Raw genomic sequence first — 25,436 nt, forward strand, 5'->3', positions numbered from 1 at the left:
TCTTTACGATAAAGGTATTACAATCATAACTTTAAAATAATAAAACTATATATATTACACTTACACCTTTGTTAGCTTCAACTGGTGATTTAGATTTAATGTTTGTTAAACAACTTAACATCTGTATAACCATGTATTAGTAATCTTCGTTATCACAACTTGTAACCAATGAATATCCATTAAAAATCTCCGACTGCATAAATTTAGAGTAACCTGACATCTGAGACAAATTACCGCTACACATTTTACTATACAGCTCCATATTCGAGTACACTACAGTATCGACAGTACATAAAAATGTTTATTTAGACGAAAAATAATTAATGAAAATAAATAACAAATTAAATGAACACCTTAATCGTAGAAGCTATTTCCAGAATATTGGTACACTAGTTTAAATATGCTTACGTTTCTTTCTGCGGCCGCTAAACATGCTCGCCCTCCCAGCCGTGGGGGTGTATAATGTGACGGTCAATCCCACTATTCGTTGGTAAAAGAGTAGCCCAAGAGTTGGCGGTGGGTGGTGATGACTAGTCTTACACTGCTAAATTAGGGACGGCTAGCACAGATAGCCCTCGAGTAGCTTTGTGCGAAATTCCAAAAACAAAACAAACAAATCTTTCTGCGGCCATATCAATAAGTGCTATTTGAAACAAGTTACCAAGTATTGTTCATTTCTATTTACTAAGCTCGTATTGAAAGAATAAATCGTGTATTATTTCGTATTTTTTTAAATGAAATGAAAACTGCTACAGTGAGTACTACTTTGTTCTTTACAGTGACTACTGCTTTGTTGTTTACAGTGACTACTACTTTGTTGTTTACAGTGACTACTATTTTGTTGTTTACAGTGACTACTACTTTGCTGTTTACAGTGACTACTACTTTGTTCTTTACAGTGACTACTACTTTGTTGTTTACAGTGACTACTATTTTGTTGTTTACAGTGACTACTACTTTGTTGTTTACAGTGACTACTACTTTGTTGTTTACAGTGACTACTACTTTGTTGTTTACAGTGACTACTATTTTGTTGTTTACAGTGACTACTACTTTGTTGTTTACAGTGACTACTACTTTGTTGTTTACAGTGACTACTACTTTGTTATTTACAGTGACTACTATTTTGTTGTTTACAGTGAGTACTACTTTGTTGTTTACAGTGAGTACTACTTTGTTGTTTACAGTGAGTACTACTTTGTTGTCTACAGTGACTACTACTTTGTTATTTACAGTGACTACTATTTTGTTGTTTACAGTGACTACTACTTTGTTGTTTGATGACACAAAACAACTTAAATGATATTCTTTGATCGTTGCACAGCCACTTTGCGTCGTAATCCCTAACCATAAAAATATTGAAGAACCTTACAACCTACAAAACTATTGTTTGGTCACTGAATTAAAAACAACTCTTATTTCTCCTTGAATAACTTCGAAACCTTCTAAGTATTGAGTTCACAGTGTCTCATCCCTTGCTCCGAGTGGCTCAGCGGCAAATCTGAAGGTTCATAGCGCTGTAAATTGTGTTTCGATAATCGTAGTGGACACAGTATCGAAAGAGAGCTCATTTCCGTTACAAACAAACAAAAAATAACTCCTTCTCGGAAGCTCAGCAGTGAGCATGAGAGTTTATAATGCTAAATAACCGGGTTCGATACGCGCAACGGTCGAAGCGTAGGTAACCTGTTTGGGAGATTTGAACTTGACAAAAAGAAGACAAAGTATATGGCACACTGAAGTAAGAATGGTTGTTGTAATGTGGTAATAAAGTCTTAATCACGTGTTATGCACTAGATGAACGTCAGTAACTTTCGTCAGAATATCATCACCAAAACGAAATACATCTTCAAATTGGAAGATGTTTTGTTACATATCTAAAACACTAAAAATGTTGGACGTTTCGCTAACTCTAAATACTTCTTTAGACACAGTAAATCCTCTTAATAGGCAATACGGATATAAACAAAAAATTACTAGTCAGTCTTCAACATTAAACAGAAAAAGTATATAGTATTTTGTATAATAGCTAGATATTAGTACTAATAACACATGTACCTTTAGGAAGGATGGATTTTTTTGGTTGTTTGTTTTTGAATTTCGCGCAAAGCTACACGAAGGCTATTTGCGTTAGTCGTTCCTAGTTAAGCAGTGTAAGACTAGAGGTAAGGCAACTAGTCATCACCACCCATTATAACGATCCTACGGCTGAAAGGGCGAGCATGTTTGGTGTGATGAGGATTCGAGCCCTCGACTCTCAGATTACGAGTCGAGCGCCCTAACCATCTGGAAGAAAGGACGTTAATATAAGAATAAGAGATGTATCTGCAGATAAGTATCTTCACTCTTTGAAACTGTGCACAGAAGTATTTTACGAAGAAAATAAAAATTATATTCTAGTTGAACAATGATAATTTACTTCTGTTAACGATAGTTTTATTGAAAAACATCTGAGATCCTTCATTTCTTTTTAAATTTGTTTATATTTAATAAATATTAGGAAGATTAAAATAACAATATCTGGCGATTCCTGAAGTACGAGGTAAATTCGCTAGCAGATACGAAACCTTATAAAGGATATATTTTGAATTAACGTTGTTGATTTATGTTGTCTTTGAGAAAGGCGCACAGGAAGGTGAAGTGTTTCTAGTCGTGCACAAGACAGTTTCATATTATTTCTTGTAGTGATTTATGGGGTAATTTGACTTACCATATCGTCACACGAGAAGAAAATAACTTATACAGTTTACCTGGCGGTTTTCCTGAGCGATTGTAGATATACTGCGTCTTATCGACTTGTAAGAATTAGCTTAGCACCTGCGCCAGGAAAATCCAAGGTTTCTAGATGTTATCCTACCTGCTGCGTTCCCAACTTTGAGAGGAACGCTGGTGACATCTAACGGCTGATTTTGTATACATGTAAGAGCAGGATAGGATAGATCACAGACTATCAGAAGCTCGCGTGCGGAAGAGGCGCAATATTTATTAACTTCTAGTTAGTTTTATCTCCGCGTGCATAGAGCGAGGTCCGTATTCAACTTGGACATGTGGAGTGACAGCTGTCACAAAGAGCCAAAGATCTCACTTAGCTGTTAACCCTCGGTGAACTGAAACATTTCAGTATTGGAGCAGAAAGTTCGAATCAGTTAGCTGAGCTATTTTGTAAATCACAGATCAAGACTGATTAGTCATGAAGTACGGGACAACCAGGAGATATTGGAGGTGGTTATTAGTCTGTTTGACACTGTCACAAATGAAAAGTAAGTCTTCATTGTCTTGAAATGTCACCAGTCTCATGCAACAAGACATCTAAAATATATTTGTTTATTTGTTGTTGTGCTCGAACTACGCAAAAGCCTGTTTGTGTTGTGCGCATGACTAGTATCGAAACCTGATATTTAGCGTTATAAGCCTTCAGATTCATCACCTAGCGACTGGGAGGTATTTGTAGTTATAATATTATGTTACTCGTCATTTACTTTTGAAATAAACTTGCTTTATCGGTTAGAGGTGTCGCTTCAGGTTTCTAAAATGTCAATACGTAGTGGCACATCTAGAACAATCGGCATACATTCTGCTGTGAGGTATTTAAAAAAAAAAGTCATAAATATATCATGAGATCTGCGTAAATAAATAGCTTATTCTATTAGGCGCTTTAAGTGGTACTCATTGAATACAAAAATACATTTTAAAAACAGTTTCACTGTATTTGAATAATTCACTGGAAACTATATCGAGTTGATACAAGATTATCGGAAAATAACTGCAACACAGTTTTTAAGAAACATGTCTGCTGATATGGGTTTATATATTTATGGGCCTGGCTTGGTGGTTAGCGCGTAGGGCTGTTGACTAAAAAGTCCAGAGTTCGGGAGATGACGCCTCTGATTACAATTCGCAACTTGAGTTATTGGCTCGTCATAAAAGTGACAATCAATTATACAATTCGGTTTAAATGGTTTGTAAAAGCCTTTATAATGGCAGATGCTGGTATCTGATTGTATAAGTAACAGATTAAAGTGAGGGACAGATATAAGTAAACTTTAGGGGGTTTCTAAAATGAACGTTTATCCTACGTGCCTATAAAGCACCATTCATGTTATAAATTACATATACATATCCTACTGGGGTTATCTTATACTTCATAAACTATTTACTAACCTCTACTGTAAATTTTATATATCTGTCTGTAATCGTGAACAAACAACAGTTACATTTTTGCGTTAAGTATTTTTCGTTGTATCTTAGTAAAACAAAGAGACGTTTTTGATACAATCACAACAATAACTTTATATCAGCTGCTTCGATAACACTATGTAACAAAATTTTTACTTTTGCTTGTTCCTGGGCAGAAAGTGTTATTTCCCAATTGCTTATGCCTACAATAAATGGAAAAGACCTATTTTTCTCTTCAAACTTTGCTTTCGTGACCTAGGTAATTAAATTTTCAAATTTACCCATTTACCCAAGTGCCACACTGCTCTGAGCTCCCTGTACCCCCTCCTCCAAAGAGAAATCAGCCATCCTCAGAAGAGAGCAGCAAATCAGAAGAGGAGGTAGACGTTGAAGATCCAGATTATAATTTCAGAGGTGCAGCTGGCGAGAGAAACCCATACTATCCCAACCAAAGAAACCTCAATGACTTGATCAGAGATCTTGGTTTAACAAAGTCAAATGCCGAGCTTTTGACATCTTGGCTCAAGAAGTGGGATTTTTTAGATGAAAGTGTGCAAGTCGAAAGTCAGAGAAAGCGTCACTGACATTTTTCAAGCTTCTTCACTCGTCAAAATGGGCTCTGCTTCCGCCACAATGTATCCGGTCTGTGCTAGGCAATTGTAATTGCCTGTAACCCGAACGATTGGCGCCTCTTCATTGATAGCTCATCCAGAAGCCTCAAAGCTGTGCTGCTCCATTATGGAGACTAAGTATCCGTCTTTTCCCCTGACTCATTCTGTACACCTCAAAGAAGAATACAACAGCGTCAAGATTTTGCTAGAAGCCTTGAAGTTTGACGAGTATGGCTGGAAGATTATCGGAGACTTCAAAATTGTGGTATTCCTGATGGGTCTCCAAGGAGGCTTTACTAAGTTTCCCTGTTATCTTTGCCTATGGGACAGCAGGGACATCACATCGCACTACAACAGGAAGCACTGGCCGCAACAGACCGAGTTCTCTGTGGGGAGGCACAGTGTCAAGTGTAAGCCACTGGTGGACCTCCAGAAGGTGTTGTTCCCACCATTGCACATAAAATTGGATCTTATGAAACAATTTGTCACAGCTCTTGATAAGGAGTTTGCAGCCTTCAAGTACCTTCAAGACTTCTTCCCTAATCTGTGTGAGGCAAAGGTCAAAGCTGGTGTCTTCGTTGGACCACAAATAAAGAAGATCCTATAGTGCACAGAATTCCCAAAGAAGATCAGTATGAAGCAAAAAAAAAAAAAAAAGCTTGGGGTAGCTTTGTCACAGTGGTTCAGGGCTTCTTGGGCAATCACAAGGCCAAAAATTATATGGAATTGGTTGAACTACGGCAAAATGGACTGCAGGATGTCTCTGAAAATCCATATCCTTTACGCTCATCTTGATAAATTCAAGGTGAACATGGGAGCATACTCAGAGGAGCAAGGCGAGCGCTTCCATCAAGATATACTGGACTTTAAACGCTGCTACCAAGGAGCGTATAACAAAAACATGATGGAAGACTATATTTGGGTGCTGATACGTGAAAGTGATTTACATTACAGTCGCAAATCTCGAAAAACTACTCACTTCTAAACATTTTTGTATAACTTTAGTTTAAATACATGTAAATCTTGATTCATTTGTTGTTTTATTTAGAACTTATGTAAATAAAAATGTACAAATTTTTCAGTTTTTACAAAGAAAATATGTTAGTTTCTAAATTTCATTATCCAGGCCACAAAAGCAAAGTTTGAAGGGATTAATGGCCATTTTCTGTACTTTTACAACATAATCAATTAAGAAAGAACACATACTATCCAGGAACAAAATTTGTGTTGCATAGTGTAATATACACATTACACATTTTATTACACTTATGTGTCATTTAGTATTACATTAGGATGCAATTGCACTGAAACTTCTCCTTATTTGATGAATATTATAAAATTACGATTTCCTGATAAAACATTATCAGCAAATTAGTATAAACTACATTGTTTTTAAAAATACTATGTAGTCATTAACTATTTCAAAGTATTTAAACTGAATTTCTTCATTTTATAAAAGTTTCAACGAGTTCATTTTAGCCTAATATTTGTTCCAGACCAATTACATTTCAGTCTATCGGAGTCCAATAAAAACAACGAAATGTTAAAGTTTACCCAATAAACACGTTACGAAAAAATCTTATGTACCAATCAACGTTGCTTCTATTAGTGACGTGGACAATTACGTCATAACGTTGATATGAAACGGTAAGGAGCAAATTGTAAAACATATAGAATCTTCCCGCCTAACCATACGCTTTGATAATACGGATAGTAAACAAAAAGGCAAAATCGAGACTGTTTATAGAATCCACTGATAAAGAACATTTAGTAACGATTTATACATAAATCCTTGCTTTTATGTTACATCATATAGAGTAAAACTTACGATAAAATAAACTTGGTTCTAGCAAATGTTACCGAATGGGATGGATAATTTATATTAATCCTTTTTGTTAGGTTATTAGTTATGTGTACATGCCTGTCTTCATTTATCAACCTATAAACCGAAAATCACCGATTAAAGTCAGACTCAAGATATTCAACTTATCATGTTGATCTGTAAGTGAAATGTATAGTGCAAGATACTTTTTAATCGCTTTAAAATTGGATAGTGAATTGGTAAATTGTGACTGCGAACGTTCTTTATTGAACTTAGAAATCAGTAAACCAAGATTGCATGGGGAGTCTCTGATTACACATCTAACTGCTAATGACGTAATAATTGTTCAAATGAAGGCGTCATGATGAGCTGTCGCGGGGAGTGACACGCCAGTTGTTCGTATCTACAAACTTGTGGCCTGCTATTTGATGAAAGAAACACTTTTCAGTGAGCTGTTATTGACACAGCTAACATACAATGACCTGCTACTTGGCGAAAGGAACACTTTTCAGTGAGTTGTTGTTGACGCAGCTAAGATACAATGGCCTGCTACTTGGCGAAAGGAACACTTTTCAGTGAGTTGTTGTTGACGCAGCTAAGATACAATGGCCTGCTACTTGGCGAAAGGAACACTTTTCAGTGATTTGTTGTTGACACAGTGCTAACATAGAGTGACCTGCTACTTGGCGAAAGGAACACTTTTCAGTGATTTATTGTTGACACAGCTAACACACAGTGGTCTGCTACTTGTAGAACTAAAGAAGCTCGCGATGAATGATTGTTGACACAGTGATGACGTTGCAGGTAGAGGCATCATTATGAGCCACTACCGAAGCAGTTAAGACTCGATGATGTGCTACTTGATAAACTAAAGGGAGTCACGATGAGCCAATGTTATCAGAGGGTCGCGGGTTCGAATCTCAGCCGCACCAAACATGCTCATCCTTTCAGCCATGTAACGGTCAATCCCATTATTCGTTGGTAAAAGAGTAGCTCAAGAGTTGGCGGTGAATGGTGATATTAACTGAGTTCCCTCTAGCCTTACACTGCTAAATTAGAGACAGCTAGCACGGATAGTCCTTGTGTAGCTTTGCGCGAAATTCAAAAACAAACAAACCACTGTTAACACAGCCATGACGTAGTAGTTATTGAACTGAAGGCGCCATTATAAGCCCCTGTTTACCAGCTAATATACATTTACTTTGAGTTGTCGAATGAAACGTGAAACGATGAACCGCTGTATAGACATAAGTGACACGCCTTGAAGAGAAAGTTGATTTATGTTGTAGAAACACGGCTCGACCAATGTTAATATTGGCAGAACAGTAACGACCAAGAAGTGTCTTAAAGTAAAAAAAGTGTGTATATACACAACCCTGCCAAGCCTGCGATATCGGTAAACCTGATCGAAGTTTAGATACCAGACTTACAAACCGTTAAAAATAGTCAACAAAAAATTCTATATTTCTACAGAAGAAGATTTTGTTTGCGGTTAATGCTACAAAATGAGTTATCTGTCCACCGTGGGTATCTACACAATGAGTTATTTGTTCACCATAGGTGAGTTATCTGTGCGCTCTCCACCACGGGTATCTACACAATGAGTTATCTGTGTGCTGTTCACCATGGGTATTGAAATGTAGTTTCTAGATTTATTTAGATCACTGTGCCACTAAGAAACTCACACGAAATCAAATCAACTACATATCAACAGAACTGATAATAAAACTAGCAGTTATGTGAAACGAAAATAACGAATTGTGGAAAGTTAGTTAATCCAACGACTACCAAACTTTAACGCCACCAGTGGTCACTTTAAGCCAAACTCTTTTGTGCTGTCGCATGTCCTGAAGCAACTTTTAAAATAAGCTTGTCTGTACGTTTTGTGAGAAGGAAGTGAGTTTGGATCACGTCACATCAAACATGCTCGATCCTTCAGCCGTGTAGGTGTTATAAAGTTCGGTCAGTCCCACTATTCTTTGGTGAAAGAGTAGCCCAGGAGCTGGCGGTGGGTGGTGATCACTAGCTGCCTTCCCTCTAGTCTTACACTGCTAAATTAGGGACGGCTAGCGCATATAACCCTCATGTAGCTTTGCGCGAAATTCAAAATAAACAAATAAATCCGTAAGAATAAATCTGAAAATTATTTTATACTATTTGTACTTCTTCTGGGACCTCAAAAGTGTTTTGTTTCAAGAATAAATAAAACTAAAATTAAAAGTAACAAATATTTTTATTCTTGCTTTTGAACTTCGTATGTGTTGTAACCTGCCGCGTGCACAATTCTTCTCGTGATTTATGGTATGCGTACGTTTTACTGAAGTCACGACAATACAACTGGAACATTATGTTTCTCTTACATGACTTTATTTTAGTGCCTACTTACTTACTGACAGACAACACACCACTTGATGACTCTTCCAAGAGGTCTTCAGCTCCTTTTTGGAGGAATTATTTTACGCGATATTGTGGACCTCAGTGTGTGGTCTACAGTGAGTTTAATGGGCTTACAATGCTAACAACCGGATTTTGATACCCGTGGTGAGCACAGCAGAGACAAACCATTATGCAACTTTTCAGTTAGCAACAAACACCATATCTAAAGTAGAAGACAATTGTTGTAGAATTATGATGTTAAAGTACAGTTAGAATTATAATGTTAAAGTACAGTTAGAATTATAATGTTAAAGTACAGTTACTTTTTAAACTTTGAATGGACATTTTATATATTAGCTACTTCAAACACTTTTGCACATATGGTATAATTTCACACTGTTCTGTCACAGTTTTGCTGGCGCGATCGTGTATTTGTTGACGCGTGCATCTAAAGTATTAATGTAATTTTTACGCACTTATCTCGTCGTAGCTGTGCAGTGTCCAGTACTCTCTTGGCTATCTTTGATGTAATACAGATGAATATGAAATATACTCACAGACATATGTACACACATATATGTACTTGTTACTCTTATAATACAGTAATTTGCTTAGAGATTTGGTAAGATATATATATGTAAATATAATATTTCACAAAGGAGGACCTGAACTGTGAAGAATGTTTTCATTATTTTAACATACAATTAACGTTGATTAGAAATTTCGAAGTCATATTCAGTGTTGAACTTTTTGAAGCTAAAGAACTGGCGTGGCCAAATGATTAGCGTGCCGAAATTTGAATCCAAGATTTAGATTTTGAGTCCCTTTGCCACACAAACGCACTCCGCAGTTTGGAGTCGTGTGTGTGTGTGTGTGCTATGAGAGAAGGTGAAATCCCATTTGTCGATGAAACAAGAATACCATCAGGGTTGGCGGCTATTGCCTACCTGCCTTCCTTCTAGTCTATCAGTTTAATGTTAGGAACTGCTAGTGCACATGGCTCTTGTGTGGCTTTCTGTGAATATCGGAAACAAACCATCTGCAAGATACATGACTGCGACGGCCTAATGCTTAGATTACGTGTATTGAAGTCTGAATGCATGTAAACAAAAAACTTCATTTGTGAAAAGTAACTTCTGCTTTTGTCATCAATTGTGCGAATGAAGTAAAATATTTTCAACCATCGGTTGTGGTTTTATACGTATTTATCGAACGGATTAGTTACAGTGAGATGCAAAAAGGAATGCCCCCGCTAGTACAGCGGTATGTCTTCGGATTCACAACGCTAAAATCAGGGGTTCGATTCCCCTAGGTGGGCTCAACAGATAGCCCGATGTGGCTTTGGTGTAAGAAAACACACACAAACATAAGGAAAAAACACATTTTTTTAAAAATAGAATATTTATTTTTTAATCTTGAAAATAGATTTGTTCAGATGTACAGTATATACCCTACCATCATCAAAAGTGGTTAATATGGTAACTTCTATGTTTACAGCTATACAGGTAGGATTCATGAACGTTTAATGTTAACAGCTTTACAGTTACAGTTGTACACGTACGCTTTACGAACTTTTGATGTAAACAGCTTTGCAATTACAGTTGTATACAGGTAGGATTCATAAGCTTTTGACGTAAGTAATTCTCTATTAAATAGGATTTACGAGCTTTTGATATAAACATTTTTCAAAATCGTAATGAAATCTATATATTAATTTTTCAATGCATAAATTAAACACAGACAAAATGTTGAAATGCTATTGATAACTGTTTTATACCAGAATTTTTACAGTTCATTCTGATAGAAAAAAATAAAACTCTCATTTTATCATAAGTCTTCATAAAATCTTAAGATTAAAACCCATCATTCATGTTCTTCCAAATATTCACCATGGATGGATTTGCATATTTCTTCGAAATAAACCAAATACTTGAGTCCATAGTTTAATTAAATTAGCACATCTTTTAAGTTACTTATTACTTCGCAGTTTGGAGTCGTGTGTGTGTGTGCTATGAGAGAGAAGGTGAAATCCCATTTGTCGATGAAACAAGAATACCCTCAGGGTTGGCGGTAGTTGCTATTGCCTCCCTTCCTTCCTTTTAGCCTATCAGTTTAATGTTACTTTTTATTACTTGCCTTATTATACAGATACGCCAACTGCAAACGCTGTTCTCACATAAGTCTGAATGTTCGAGAAGACTGTTGGGAAAATTTACGTTTAAATTAGTTTAGTGATTTGCGTTTGGAGGACATAGTTTCAGTTATAGATTATATTTTTTATTCTATTTTAGTTCGCAGTTTGTTTACCACTCTAAAAGCCCACACTGGATAATTATCCAAAACTTGTGTTGTAAAAACAACAAAAAATAATTTAGAGTTAATACTAACTCTATTTGTAACTTTCAATGAAAAGACATTGTGATAACACACCACCAAAATGACAGACAACGATATGTAACTATGATCATGTGGTTGTTTCTTGAGGAAACGAATTACATGTTTCGTCAGGTACGATAAAGACAGTTGAAACATGTAGTTATTTCTCCCAAACTAAAATCACTTTATTATACTTATAAATCGTTGTCTCTGAATTTACTCTTATGGCGGATAATCATGCCATCTTTCTCACTCGCTTGTTGTTGCAACTGATGGTCAGTAACTGATCTTATGTTTTGTTCTGTCAAGAGGCAGATTTAAGTTACCGTGTATATTTAATTGTTTTAAAACTCATTGTTTAATGGGGTACTTGTTTTGGCAAACCTCATTACATTCTCTGATATTCACATATAATGTTACTTTCTTCTGTTGTTTCTCTTGATGCCCGTAATTAAGCCCCAAATCTACATAGTGGACTATCTCTGCTGTACCCATCTAGGGTATCGAAAAACCAGTTTCTAACATTATAAGTCTGTATATTTGCCGCCGTAACACTGGGGGAGGATGCTAATGAAAATGAAATATAATTAAAATGAAATTCTAAAAAACATTTACAATAGTTTCTTGGAGCCAGTTTCAAATGTAACATTACACGATGACATGCCCGATTCCAGTTTATAGCTGTATATTTTTATCGAATCGTCTTCAGAATCCCGTGAGCTATCTGCTCAGTTGGTGCTTCAAGGAGGTGCACACGTCTTTGTAGCTGTGTATTAAAGCCACACAACAAGTGGAAATTACAAACCACAAATAGTGAAAGTTCATTGCTTAAGTGTGATCAATCCCCCATCTCCCTATAAACCAGGTTTAGGTGCCCCAGGTGCACACAGCACAGATACTCCATTGTGTATTTTGCTCTTAACTACAGAGAAAGAAAAGAAACAACAAACGTTTGCCCAAAACAATTTGTACCACAAAACAAGAGTGGTCACTCTCTTTGGATCACAGGTATTCTGGAATCGTCACCGTCTTCGAGTTAACAACCTTTAGTAAATATCTTAAGGAAACTTATGGGAGAACTTTCATGGTCTTAATACGAGTCTTATTGTACCATGTATTCTGCAATCTCATGGAGAGATTTCGCCATCTACTCGTACATATTTCCCATTGGTTTATTTTTAAAAATGAATTTATATGTTTGTTTATTTGCCTGGAGCCAAGCACAAAGCTACGCAATGGGCTATCTGTGCTCTGCCAACCACGTTTATCGAAACGGGGTTCCTAGAGTTGCAAATCTGCAGATATAATGGTGTGCAATCTGGGGATGGTAGGCTAGAATTGAAATTTATTATCAAATTTGTTTCCATGTAGTGAGTTTATAGGACCTTGTTGTTTGTCAGTTATTTAAATTTCTCTTGAAAAATCGTGAAAACAAAACATACATATATATATATCCAATACTGCCTACAGAAGTTTAAAATACTTATTAAACATAACTTTAGTCATACTGACATGACAAACTACCATAAATAATAATAATGCAAATGAACTATGGAAAAAAATCTGATCCAAAGGATAGTAGTAATAATTTTTTTTAAACGGTCCCCTGGTGGTACAACAGTAGTTAAAGTCCGGGATTCGATTTCTCACGCAAGACACAGACACGACCTGACATGGCCACGTAGTTAGTTAAGGCACTCGACTCGTAGTCCGAGGATCGCGAGTTCGAATCCCCGTCACACCAAACATGCTCGCCCTTTCAGCCGTGGGGGCGTTATAATGTGACAGTGACAGTTAATCTCACTATTCATTGGTAAAAGAGTAGCCCAAGAGTTGGCGGTGGGTTGTGATGACTAGCTATCTTCCCTCTAGTCTTACACTGCTAAATTAGGGACGGCTAGAGTATATAATCCCTCGTGTAGCTTTGCGCGAAATTCAAAACCTAGATACAGGCATGACAGATAAAGTGCTGTTACTTTCTTCTAAACTAAATAACCAATGAACCAACATTTTAAAACGTTCCTTGATATAAATAAAGTCCTAAGATAATTTGTCAAATTATTTTATTCCTTCTCAAATTTATCTTGCATTAAGTCATTTCCAGACGTGAGTGCCATTTAACTTCTTTTGTTACTTCTAGAATATGCCTTAGACAAAGGCCCAAGAAGAGTACCAGCGTTATTTTGTTCTTTCATATTAGTTCCTTGAATTAAATCAAGTCTTAAAGTGAGATGTAGGAAACGTTTGATTATTTCTGCAACATGCTTTGTATTATTTCCAAAATACAGTTCAACAGAAAATGTACCGCTGTAAAAAATAAAAGACCTTTGGTGTAGATGTGGTCGTAGTTTCACGTTTCTCGATAAAACGTAACTAGTGATTTTTCGAACTGTTTTATACTCGAAATGTATACAATGTAAGTAATAAATCCAAAGAAAAAGAATTTCAATAACACGTAAGGTAGAGAATTGGGCTGCCCATTAAGTAAATAAGAATTTTCAATTCAGTAATTAGAAAATTATTATATGTCCCCTAGATTATAATTTCTATAGAATCTAGATAACGCTTTCAGCTCCAAACTGCCTTGAAAGCCTATATCCGAGAATTTTCTTAGTGTTTTGGGTACAATATAACTTAAAACGTTATGCCTGGCTGCCTTCATACAGCAATAATGAGCTTTCAGGTATTATTACAATAGATATAACTACACAACGTATAGGGGAGAGCATTTAATGTTCAGAGGAAAATGAAAGTTAGACCCTAAAGTTGAGTTAGTTGCAACATGTCATCAGAGTAAAATAATTGAAATAAGGGTGTTATAATTTTCTATTTTTATTATATTTTTACATTTCCAACATTCCTGTATTACAGTTCAAAGTTAAGTAGTTAATGTGATATTGGTTTTTGTTTGTAGCGTAACATAAAATGCGATTTATTTTTATTGATAAAAATGTATTCATGCTAATCATAGTTTTGGTTTTTAAAAATACACTATTGTGATTTAAAGGGAGTTGATTATTTATTAACATTGCTAAACAATAATGGCAGTATTGTTATTGACGCAGTCATGAATCTTTTATTCTGAATACCGTTGACAATTATTTACTAATTTATAAAGATACTAGTCACGCATGGTCTATTAGTTAAAAGACCTAACGGTGAATCTAAGATCCATGGTATGCGTCTCGTCACAAAGCAAAATTGTGCTTCACACTTGAAACTCGAGGATGCGTTCAATGAATGACTGTTAATTCATTCCATTATTCAATTGAAGTAGTTTAAGGGTTGTGGCGAGTGCTTTTAACTAGCTTCTATTCCCCCAAATTAATCAGTCCATAATTAGGGACGGCCAGCGCAGATAACCTTTATGTAGCTTGGCGAGAAAATCTGAAAACAAAAGAAACACGAACCGTAACAATGCTAAATGTAAACAGGATAAAAACCTATTTTGGCATCTTTCTTAGTTGTCCTCTAGTTTGTACATGACGTTATTGGCATAAATACATGCATTGTCTACTGGTTGCTTTACAAACTTACTTGTACAACCAGATATTATGATTGTACACACAAAAGCTATGACGGAAATGATACCGTTAAGTAATGAGATAAATTTTACGTACATAATATGAAATATCATTTTCCGACTAAATATGTCCTCTGACATCTGTCAAGGATCATGTAAGTGAGATTATTGTCCACTTTGAGTCTCGAGCGATAAAATATTTTTAACTAGGTTTCAATTTTGGATTATCAAATAATTTTAAAGTGTTTGGGTTTGTTCGTTGACTCAAAACAAACCTCTTGAATCCAAAGCTGCAATTAGATCTCAAATTGGTCAAGAGATGACCAAGCTATGAACTAAAATTCTGTACTTGAAATAAAAAACAAAACAAGTTCGGAACCATTTTCTGAGCTGTTATGCCGTGTCTAAAAATATTACATTGCTTTACTCTGTTAAGATGTTTAAATATGAGCTTAATACAATATTAAAACAGTGTTAAAAAATTAACCCAGTATTGAGATTTGTAACAGTAGAAACTCGACAGTGTGAATTAAACATTAGTGAGAATTTTGTTTGTTTGCATTTAAACGCAAGGCTACACAACGAGCAAGCTGTACTCTGCCTACAATCAGTATCGAAACCCGTTCACTAGCAGCATATGTTCGTAGACATTCCGCTGTGCCACTGAGGGAGGAAATTCTGGACGAAGAGATGTTTTCAATTCTCGAATGTAGTAAGAAAAATATTTTATTTCCCGAGAGAATAGAAATATCTACTCTGGTTAAAGAGAGATGAATTAATGTTAAGTTGTGAGAAAAACTTGATATAAAACAGAAAAAAGAAAAGGGAACGTTTTACATAAATTGCAGAGAGAAGTGTTGTTTGTTTACAATTTTTATTTATACGCTGACTTTAAATGAGATATGAGTGCGTTAACTCTCATAGTAGAAACAAAAAGTTCAATGAGTATCAAAACCTTTCCTAATTCCGTGCAAGTTAAAGTAAAGTATTTGTAGAATTAAAAGCTAACAGACAGATAGCTAAACATTTAAATGAAGTCAGTTTGTTTTTTCCTCTGGAGAACATTTATTAATGAAAAACCAGAACTGTAAATTTTGGTTTAATTACATGTATACTATATTTCTTTTCTGTAATAATGTAGACACAAAGTAAGTTATCTAACAGCAGGACGAAGATACTCAAACGACAAGACATAAAACTACGCCACAGAAAATAGAGCGTTTAATTTACCAGCTGGCAATCGTAGATGGTTTCATTTTTTTCACGTGAAACAGACAAATTGCGTGTATTTGAAAGTAAATACGTACGTGTATATGTGTGTACGTGAGCTGCACACATTCATATACTAATTTACATACACACCGACATGTATGTAAGGCTGTTTATGCAGTATGTACATTCCCAAAGGCAACTTTATAAAATATGAAAATATAAGTCTAATTGAACATATTCGTGTTACTTTCAGCGTGGGATTTTCTTTATCTTTGAAAACTTCAATGACTTTTTAGGTACGACGGCTGTTTATCAACATACATAGCTGTAATTTGTTTTTCTGTTTTGTAACATCAATAATTCACTATATGAAGCAGGAGAAATTTTATCACAAGATTGAATACTGCAAGGAAGCGTTACTAATTAATTGATAATTACAGACTACAAACATTTTGTTTCTTAAAGAATTGTATTTACTATGTTATCAATCAAAACATGTAAATATTTTAATATAGCTTTTATTTTCAACAAAAAAAAAACATGTGACGTCAAGTGACAGACACCGTTTGAATTATCTGTGGTTGGGTGAAACCTAGAAAATCTGATCTCATTAAACCAATCAATATTTATGAATAAAATAGTTGAATTTCCTTTGGATAAAAATTGTTTTTATCTCATTACAACAAACTAACACGGTCTGATAACAATAACAGTGGTAATAAAGTTTAATAGTATTTACAAAACAACAAATGAAAAGTAAACCGACTTTCATCATAATACAGTTTACGGATTTAAAAAAAAAACAAAAAACATTGACTATGTTTTCTCATAACCTTCATTAAATAGTCTAATGAAAACCTGTATTGTCTGTAGCCATAGCTTAGTTAAATAACACTGCACAACAATTTTTTTGAAAAGTTTTGCTTCCTGAAAAGTTTCTGCTCATTGTGACAGGTACCTGGTGGGTATGTACAAATATAGTTTTGATTTTGCTTCATCACGTAGGAACTCTGAGAAATAGACAGTTGACTGTTCACCGGTGATAACGTATTTAATTGCGTATATGTTTCTAATACGCTGTTAAGTTCAACATAATTAAAAGTGTTGTGCTCCTGATTTTCGTTTATATTCAATGTCCGGTGCATCACGTTGCAGTGTCCAACAGTAGTCAGCAAGCATTGACGAAGTTCAGTTGCCCTAATATCGTTTTTCCATTGTAGCAATGTTCTGGTGAAACTGAAAATTTCGATGAAACGGTACGTGATGGGCAAATTTGGATGTGATTTTCGTGATCAGCAGCCAAAAATCTATAAGGAAACCACAACAGTGTTCAAGAAGCAAAAACTTTGTTGTGCAGTGTAATTAGTCTAAATGAAAACTATAATTATCTCTAGTTATAATATGGTTAAATAGTCCAAATAAAACCAAACTATTTCTGTAAATTCCACTTTTTGTTTGACAAAAAAAGTAGCCCAAACGTTGGCGGTTGATGGTATTTACTAACTGCCTTCCCTCTAGCCTATCATTTCTAAATTATGGATGGCTAACGCAAATAGCCTTCGAATAGCTTTGCATGAAATTCAACAAACAAACAATACATAATGAAGTTAGCTGTTCGTTTAGCCATAAACTCTGAAGATGTTTTTACAACTATGAACGCATTTTGTAATAATTAACCTGGTAACGAGCAAAGCTAATTAAATATAGTTTCTTAAGTCCTTATGTACAAAGATTAGAACACTTTCAGCCTTTGGGTAACCTCGCACTTGACGATATTTTATTCTATTGTTAGGGAGAGAGATTGTATAAAGTTTTGCGTGTCGCATTTTTCTGCGTCGCTTGAGGTGGTGTTGCCATATACTGCAGCACACACCTTACAGTCCAATTCATTATTTAGTTTGGCATGTCCTTACTGAATATTTTGATCTCAATTCGATCCATTTATCGAGGGTTTTCCAAACCCCACACTTCTTCCACTGTGTGCATTTCTCGTTTTATGAACGATCTCATCGTGATACACATCAGTCAAAATAGTTTATCTTCTTCACAGCTACACCATTTTACTCAACGTAATATTGTTTGATCACTATCGTCTCTTACGGTCGTTCCGAATCCAATTACTCTCCAGTGAATATAGCTTCTCAGTTCTCTTTACAGTGTCTTTATTTGGTGTGAAGCGAGCACCTGTACACACCAGGTCGTCTTACAGGTGTGTTTGTTTTTTTATCGCTCTTCACACTCACGAAAACTCACCAATTTCCAATGGCCTAATTGGCTGTCTTACCGAAGACACGTTCTTACTTATCTCCCACGTGGCGTTCCGATAAACTTTTAAAAGATCTGATTGGTTGTTTTATCGAAGTCATGGAGTTGCTGATTTCCCTCTTACATCCGCTATGGATGCCAATACCTTATCACATACATCAGCTAGGACTCCCATATCCACAACAGCTATTTTGTGCCTCATAAATCAGCTATACTTCCACTTTCAGTGAACCTTCTTCATTTCTCTTATTTCTTTCTGTAGTATTATCTCTACTCTTATGACTGTCTTATATCACAACGACTTACAACGCACGGACTTTGGTTCAAAAGTCATTGATGCCACTAGGTCTGTAATAAGTTTAACATTCCACTTCTTCCTCTTAGATTCAACGCAAATTTAAATTATTCACGAGCCAAAGAAGCTGATTATTATACTTGCTGTTGTGTGCCATTTAGTCATTATATCTTTTTTTTAATTACTATATTTCTATGTTATAACGAAAACCTGTTTGAGGCAACTAATATTCACCCTCCTGACCATGCAAATTTTGATGACGTTCTCCCACTCAGAGATTACAAAATTTGATGACATTTTCTCACACACAGATTACAAACTGTGATGACGTTCTCTCACTCACAGATTACAAAATTTGATGGCATTTTCTCACACACAGATTACAAACTGTGATGACGTTCTCTCACTCACAGATTACAAAATTTGATGATATTTTCTCACTCACAGATTACAAACTGTGATGACGTTCTCTCACTCACAGATTACAAAATTTGATGACATTTTCTCACACACAGATTACAAACTGTGATGACGTTCTCTCACTCACAGATTACAAAATTTGATGATATTTTCTCACTCACAGATTACAAACTGGGATGACGTTCTCTCACTCACAGATTACAAAATTTGATGACATTTTCTCACTCACAGATTACAAACTGGGATGACGTTCTCTCACTCACAGATTACAAAATTTGATGATATTTTCTCACTCACAGATTTCAATGACGTTCTCTCACTTACAGATTACAAAATTTGATGATATTTTCTCACTCACAGATTACAAACTGTGATGACGTTCTCTCACTCACAGATTACAAAATTTGATGATATTTTCTCACTCACAGATTTCAAACTGTGATGATGTTCTCCCACTCACAGATTACAAAATTTGATGACATTTTCTCACTCACAGATTTCAAACTGTGATGACGTTCTCTCACTCACAGATTACAAAATTTGATGATATTTTCTCACTCACAGATTACAAACTGGGATGACGTTCTCTCACTCACAGATTACAAAATTTGATGACATTTTCTCACTCACAGATTTCAAACTGTGATGACGTTCTCTCACTCACAGATTACAAAATTTGATGATATTTTCTCACTCACAGATTACAAACTGGGATGACGTTCTCTCACTCACAGATTACAAAATTTGATGATATTTTCTCACTCACAGATTTCAAACTGTGATGACGTTCTCCCACTCACAGATTACAAAATTTGATGACATTTTCTCACTCACAGATTACAAACTGTGATGACGTTCTCTCACTCACAGTTTACAAACTGTGATGACATTCTCTCACTCACAGATTACAAACTGTGATGACGTTCTCTCACTCACAATTTACAAAATTTGAAGACATTCTCTCACTCACAGTTTACAAAATGTAAAGACATTCTCTCACTCACAGTCTACAAAATTTGAAGACATTCTCTCACTCACAGTTTAAAAAATTTGAAGACATTCTCTCACTCACAGTTTACAAAATTTGATGACATTCTCTCACTAACAGTTTACAAAATTTGAAGACATTCTCTCTCACAGTTTACTGAAGACATTCTCTCACTCACAGTTTACGAAATTTGAAGACATTCTCTCACTCACAAACCACAAACTTTGTTGACGTTCAGATTGATCTCTTTATTATCTTTTTTTCAACAGCTCTGTTTTTCTGAATAACGTACTTTAAACGAGTCCATCACGTACGACTTGTCTTGATCGTGTTACATATTGTAATCTTCAGCATGTCTTGTGAGGATACTTATTCGTTCTAGTTATATTCTATACTTTTCTTTTCTTGTCATGCTTTTACCGTATGTACTTGAATAATTTCGTTTTTTTTTTCATTTCGGAACCTAATAGGCACCTACTGTTATCAGCCCATATTGTTTGGTCATTCTTACTAGTGGTTTTAACGACATCCCTGAACTCTGTCCAAATAGCTACAATGGGCCAACTTCTCACATTGTCCATCACCCTTTCCACCCTTCAATACTTACAGAACCCATCGTTTGAATGCCTTTGATTTCGAAATGACTTTTTTGTATTATGTCTGACACCAGGTTTGATCAATAAATTATCTTACGATTACCACATGTCCAACCGATACACCATTAATGGTCATCACTCAATTCCCTCCATCAGCAGTTCTCCCTCCACCCGATATATGAACCCATACATCGAAGTCAGTTCCTTCTTCTATCGCAATTTCTTCCTGTTTTATGTTACCACGAGCAAAAGTACCGGTCCCCACTAGTAAAATGTTTAAGTTAGTCTATTAACTTAAATTATTTCATGAAATTTTAAAATGTTAATTGTGTTACATTCTTGGTTTCACTCAAAACTAAAGCTCTGAGTCACTTATATCACCCACCGTTAAAAGTAATTGTTGAGTATTTCAGTCACGTGAAGAGTCGCTCAACCAAAACGTACGGTAAATCTACATTTTCATTCTTTAAGTTAGGTCATATATTGTAATGTTACTGATAGTGTGATTAATTCCTAACAACTTAATGTGCAATATGCTGCTTGTAAAATAAAATTTCTTATCAGTGTTATTCATGCCTGTATTCTCGACGCTTTAAACGTGAATGTTGAGCTTTTCCATCGTGTGCAGCTTTTCAAACGCAACGCGGGAAGTGGGCGCCGTAAATGCGAGACAGACGAACACTCGGAAAGATGCTACGGTTTGTTATACATATATATGTACATAAGATTGATAAAGTTACTATCGAACTACCTGATGTCTTCAACTTCTTTAGTGCTTGATAGAAACCTTCCTGGGTTTGAATACTTCGGTTATTCTTTACACTTATAGATTCTTCACCTAACACTACCTCATACATGAACATACAGCAAGGATGTTTGTTCATCCATTCTATTACAACTAACTAAAGGTTTTGAAATACCGTTCACTTTGGTTGGCGTTTCATATTAAATTGCCTAAACCTGCCGAGGATCTTTATATTGCCATTTGTTTCATGCTTGCTCTGTTACACTTATATACTCAATGCAATAAATTCATCATCTTTCACCATCCTGACGTATTAGTTGGACTTACTGCATGGTGATAGTCATCCTCCAAGAAAGGTCATTCATCTTTCTGAAATGCTTTTTTACTTTATTCTTCATGTCTCTTTCGGAGTTGGAGGGATCCTGACAGTAGTCCTCATGGTAGGCTTGTCATTTCATATCTCTTCTTCTTGAAATTGGTTACTTACAACTCCATAAACTGATGACTCCGCTCAATACATTCGCCTCCTAAAATCTACCTTTTCTCTTAAATTAGAAGCAACGCCTATTCTAACTAGTGTTTAATCTACCTAACTTACAGTTTATGCAGCTGTCCATTATCGAACTTTTTCCATGGCTAAAGAGAGAGCGTTATCAAAATCTACTTCATGAAAGAAATTGAGGTAGTTTTTAACTCTTCCTGATGTTTGGATACTTCAACAAAATTAGAAATCAAGGTATTCTCTTCACATAATTCACAACAATTCAATAAATGTCCTGGCAATAACCTAGCTGTAAGTAAGAACAGATATGAATATTTTCTTTGGCCATTTTGCCAAAAAGTGGCTTAAGTGGATGGTTAACTTCTCTACATCATTGGTAAAAAGTGATAAACAACCCAAAACGATGACAGGGTCATCATACTTCAAATAAGATACTAAAAGAAAATTGGAGGAGATGCTGTTTAAAGACAAATAGAAATTTAAGTTGTTTAGTAACAATAAACAATATTTTGTTCAGTAGTAATTACAGAAATTGTATTACTGACTATTACTGTACAATGCCTACAATGAAGAATGCTGGGAACCAATAAAAGTATGCGCTGCATCTTAACCAATGGTATTGGAGATCCAAACGATTTAATGGCATAACCTAGTAGCTGATAAGTACGAAATGATTCTTATCCATCACGTTATTTCCTTAGACAAGATAATTGATGAACAAGGATACATTTTCCAAAAATATCATTTCCTCAGACAACAGACTTGATGGACATCGATACATTTTCCACCAATAACATTTCCTCAGACAACAGACCTGATAGAGATAGATTTATCTTCCAACAATGTCACTTCCTCAGACAACAGGCCTGATGGACATCGATTCCTGGTCCGGCATGGCCAAGCGTGTTAAGGCGTGCGACTCGTAATCCCCGTCGCGCCAAACATGCTCGCCCTTTCAGCCGTGGGGGCGTTATAATGTGACGGTCAATCCCACTATTCGTTGGTAAAAGAGTAGCCCAAGAGTTGGCGGTGGGTGGTGATGACTAGCTGCCTTCCCTCTAGTCTTACACTGCTAAATTAGGGACAGCTAGCACAGATAGCCCTCGAGTAGCTTTGTGCGAAATAAAAAAAACAAAACGGACATGGATTCATCTTTCAACAAATAATCCTAAGCATAAAACAAATGTAAAGAAAAGAAACGGCATCTGAAAGGCAGTAAACAAAGTCCGGATATGAATATTATTCACACTATAGAAAACTGAGAAAGTCGAACGACAACTAATCTTTGCTGAACTACAAATATTAGATAATACTCAATATTTGAAACAAAATTTAATATTGTATACCGATAAATATATGGTAATATAAAACGAAAGCATTCTTCTCTGCTTAAAGCAAATACAAAATACTGGTGTGTTGTACAACGTTGATGCTTTTATTTGGCATTTTCAGCAATAATACATTGTATCCCCCGTATTTCAGCGACAACTCGAAAACGCTAGAACTTCTTGAATAACTTTGCGCTTAAAGGTGAATTTTACAGAAAAAAGAAAACTTTGCAGTCAAAAGAACTACTCATACTGATTAATTTTGCAGGTTCACATTTTTTATAAAAAATATGTGCTAATAAATGAAACATAGAACTTGGTGCAGAAAGAGCCCTTTTCGAGCGGCAATCCGAACGTTTTAGTTTTTACGTTTGCCGCTAGGAAAAGTACTGTGACGTAATAGTTGCCAAACAAACCGCCAACGCCAGAGCTTTGAATGTAAATACACATGGCCAGTGCATATGAAGAAACAGAGGCGGAGTCTGTTTTGACTTTGTGCTCTGAACAGTGTCGGGTAGCGCCATATCAATTCAAACCTACTCTGAACGAACCTAGAACAGTTACTTTTGGCACAGTGATGAGGACAGTTCCACAAGCGAGAGTAGCGGAACTGTGAGTGATACTGGTAGCGCCCAGGCCGGTCGCGAGTCGGTCATACCTCCAGTGGAAGAATGGTAAGCCTAAGTTATGACAACAAATATGGTCTGTATCACAAACTGGGTTTTATTTCTTTATACTTTGCAGACTATGGTAACTAATACTCGGCCCTTCTACAATCATTGTACCGGGTATTTATGACTCGTAACAAAATGAATTTGAATTATACGTCATAATTCTGTCTATAAAATCAAACTAGATGTAGCAGTCTGAATATTTAATTTAATATTTACCATAAATGTATAATTTATATGACATATTCCGTATGTTTGTGCAAAGTGTAGGTGTGGTTTGTGCGAGCAGATGCCAACCAGGAGAGAGTGCGTTTGTTGTCGCTCATACGACAAGGTGTCAAACCGATTAAAAGATGAAGAGTGCATTACCCAGACTCGACGCTTTGATGGAAATTGCCTGAATATCGAAGCATCATACTATGAATTTGTTGTCTTGAATGATGAGAAGCCAAGTCACGAGTGTGTGTTTTTCAAGATGCAGTTGAACCTAAAATAGTATATTTAAGTTTAACCTACAATTAAAGATACTGTTTATCCAAAACTATGATCCTACTTAGTCATCTCAAGTGTATCAATATTTCTAAAGCCCAATGAGATGTTTGTTTCAGTTGCACATAATTCTTGTTTTCAAGTTTTTCTACCAATCATCAGTATAATTTTGATTTTAATAATATTATTTTGCAAGCTGACGGAATCCAAAACTGTACGATCCAACACAAAACATGAGCGTTCAAAGTGATCTTGACAACGATTTGCATGGTGTGAAGGAGTCCAGTTCTTCCTATTGACCATCCGCACCCACTGTCCTCACCTTGCTGGTTCCTTCTCCTTGCACAAAAACGAATAGTCTCGCAAAATATGTAATCCGAAAAAAGCACCGATAGATTTACATAAAACACCTGCACTGAAAGAAACAAAATGGTCAGCGCGCAACGAAGCGTGTTTGGCAACTATTACGTCATAGTTGTAAAACGTCACGGAAACAGCCGAACGACCGAGAGGAACTTGAGTTCGAGCACCCGCATATCTTGTTTCATTTTTTACTCAAAAACTAAAGAGTTTAAAAATATGACAACCACACAGGAATTATACATAACCAAAGTACAGTTTCTAAGGCAATTATTAAATTTGTTGAAAATTCACCTTTAACAACAAATAAATGAATTATTAACTATAAATTTAGCCGCAATCCCTTTGTTTATGACTCATATAAGAGTATTATTTTCGCGCTCCCACAATTATTAGAGATGAAAATATTGATAACAGTGACAGTATCCAATTATTGAATCAATACATTCTAATCAGTATAGGTTTCTAGTTCATGGTATTACATAACTGTATGAAGAATAACCCTAATTATCTATCAACTTAACTGTTAGTTTTATATGTATGTATTTTGCTGGGTTTCAGTGTTTGTTTATACGCAAAGCCACATTACGCTATTTGTTGTAGCCGCCGTTGGTAATCGAACACCACATTTTTATCGTTGTAACTCTCAACTTACTGCTGACCCATTCGGGCTTGGACCTT

At 35.6% G+C, this 25,436-nt stretch overlaps 1 pseudogene across 1 annotated transcript in view; it reads left to right on the plus strand.

Annotated features, from left to right (window-relative positions):
- The first annotated feature begins 2,949 nt into the window (after positions 1-2,949).
- LOC143224952 (acetylcholine receptor subunit alpha-like) overlaps positions 2,950-25,436 on the plus strand; it is a 169,724-nt pseudogene continuing 147,237 nt past the window's right edge. Inside the window, exon 1 of the transcript XR_013013532.1 lies at positions 2,950-3,260. The product of XR_013013532.1 is annotated as an acetylcholine receptor subunit alpha-like (transcript). The remainder of the gene's footprint in view (positions 3,261-25,436) is intronic.

This window comes from Tachypleus tridentatus, chromosome 9 (assembly GCF_004210375.1).
Source record: "Tachypleus tridentatus isolate NWPU-2018 chromosome 9, ASM421037v1, whole genome shotgun sequence".
Lineage (NCBI taxonomy): Eukaryota > Metazoa > Arthropoda > Merostomata > Xiphosura > Limulidae > Tachypleus > Tachypleus tridentatus.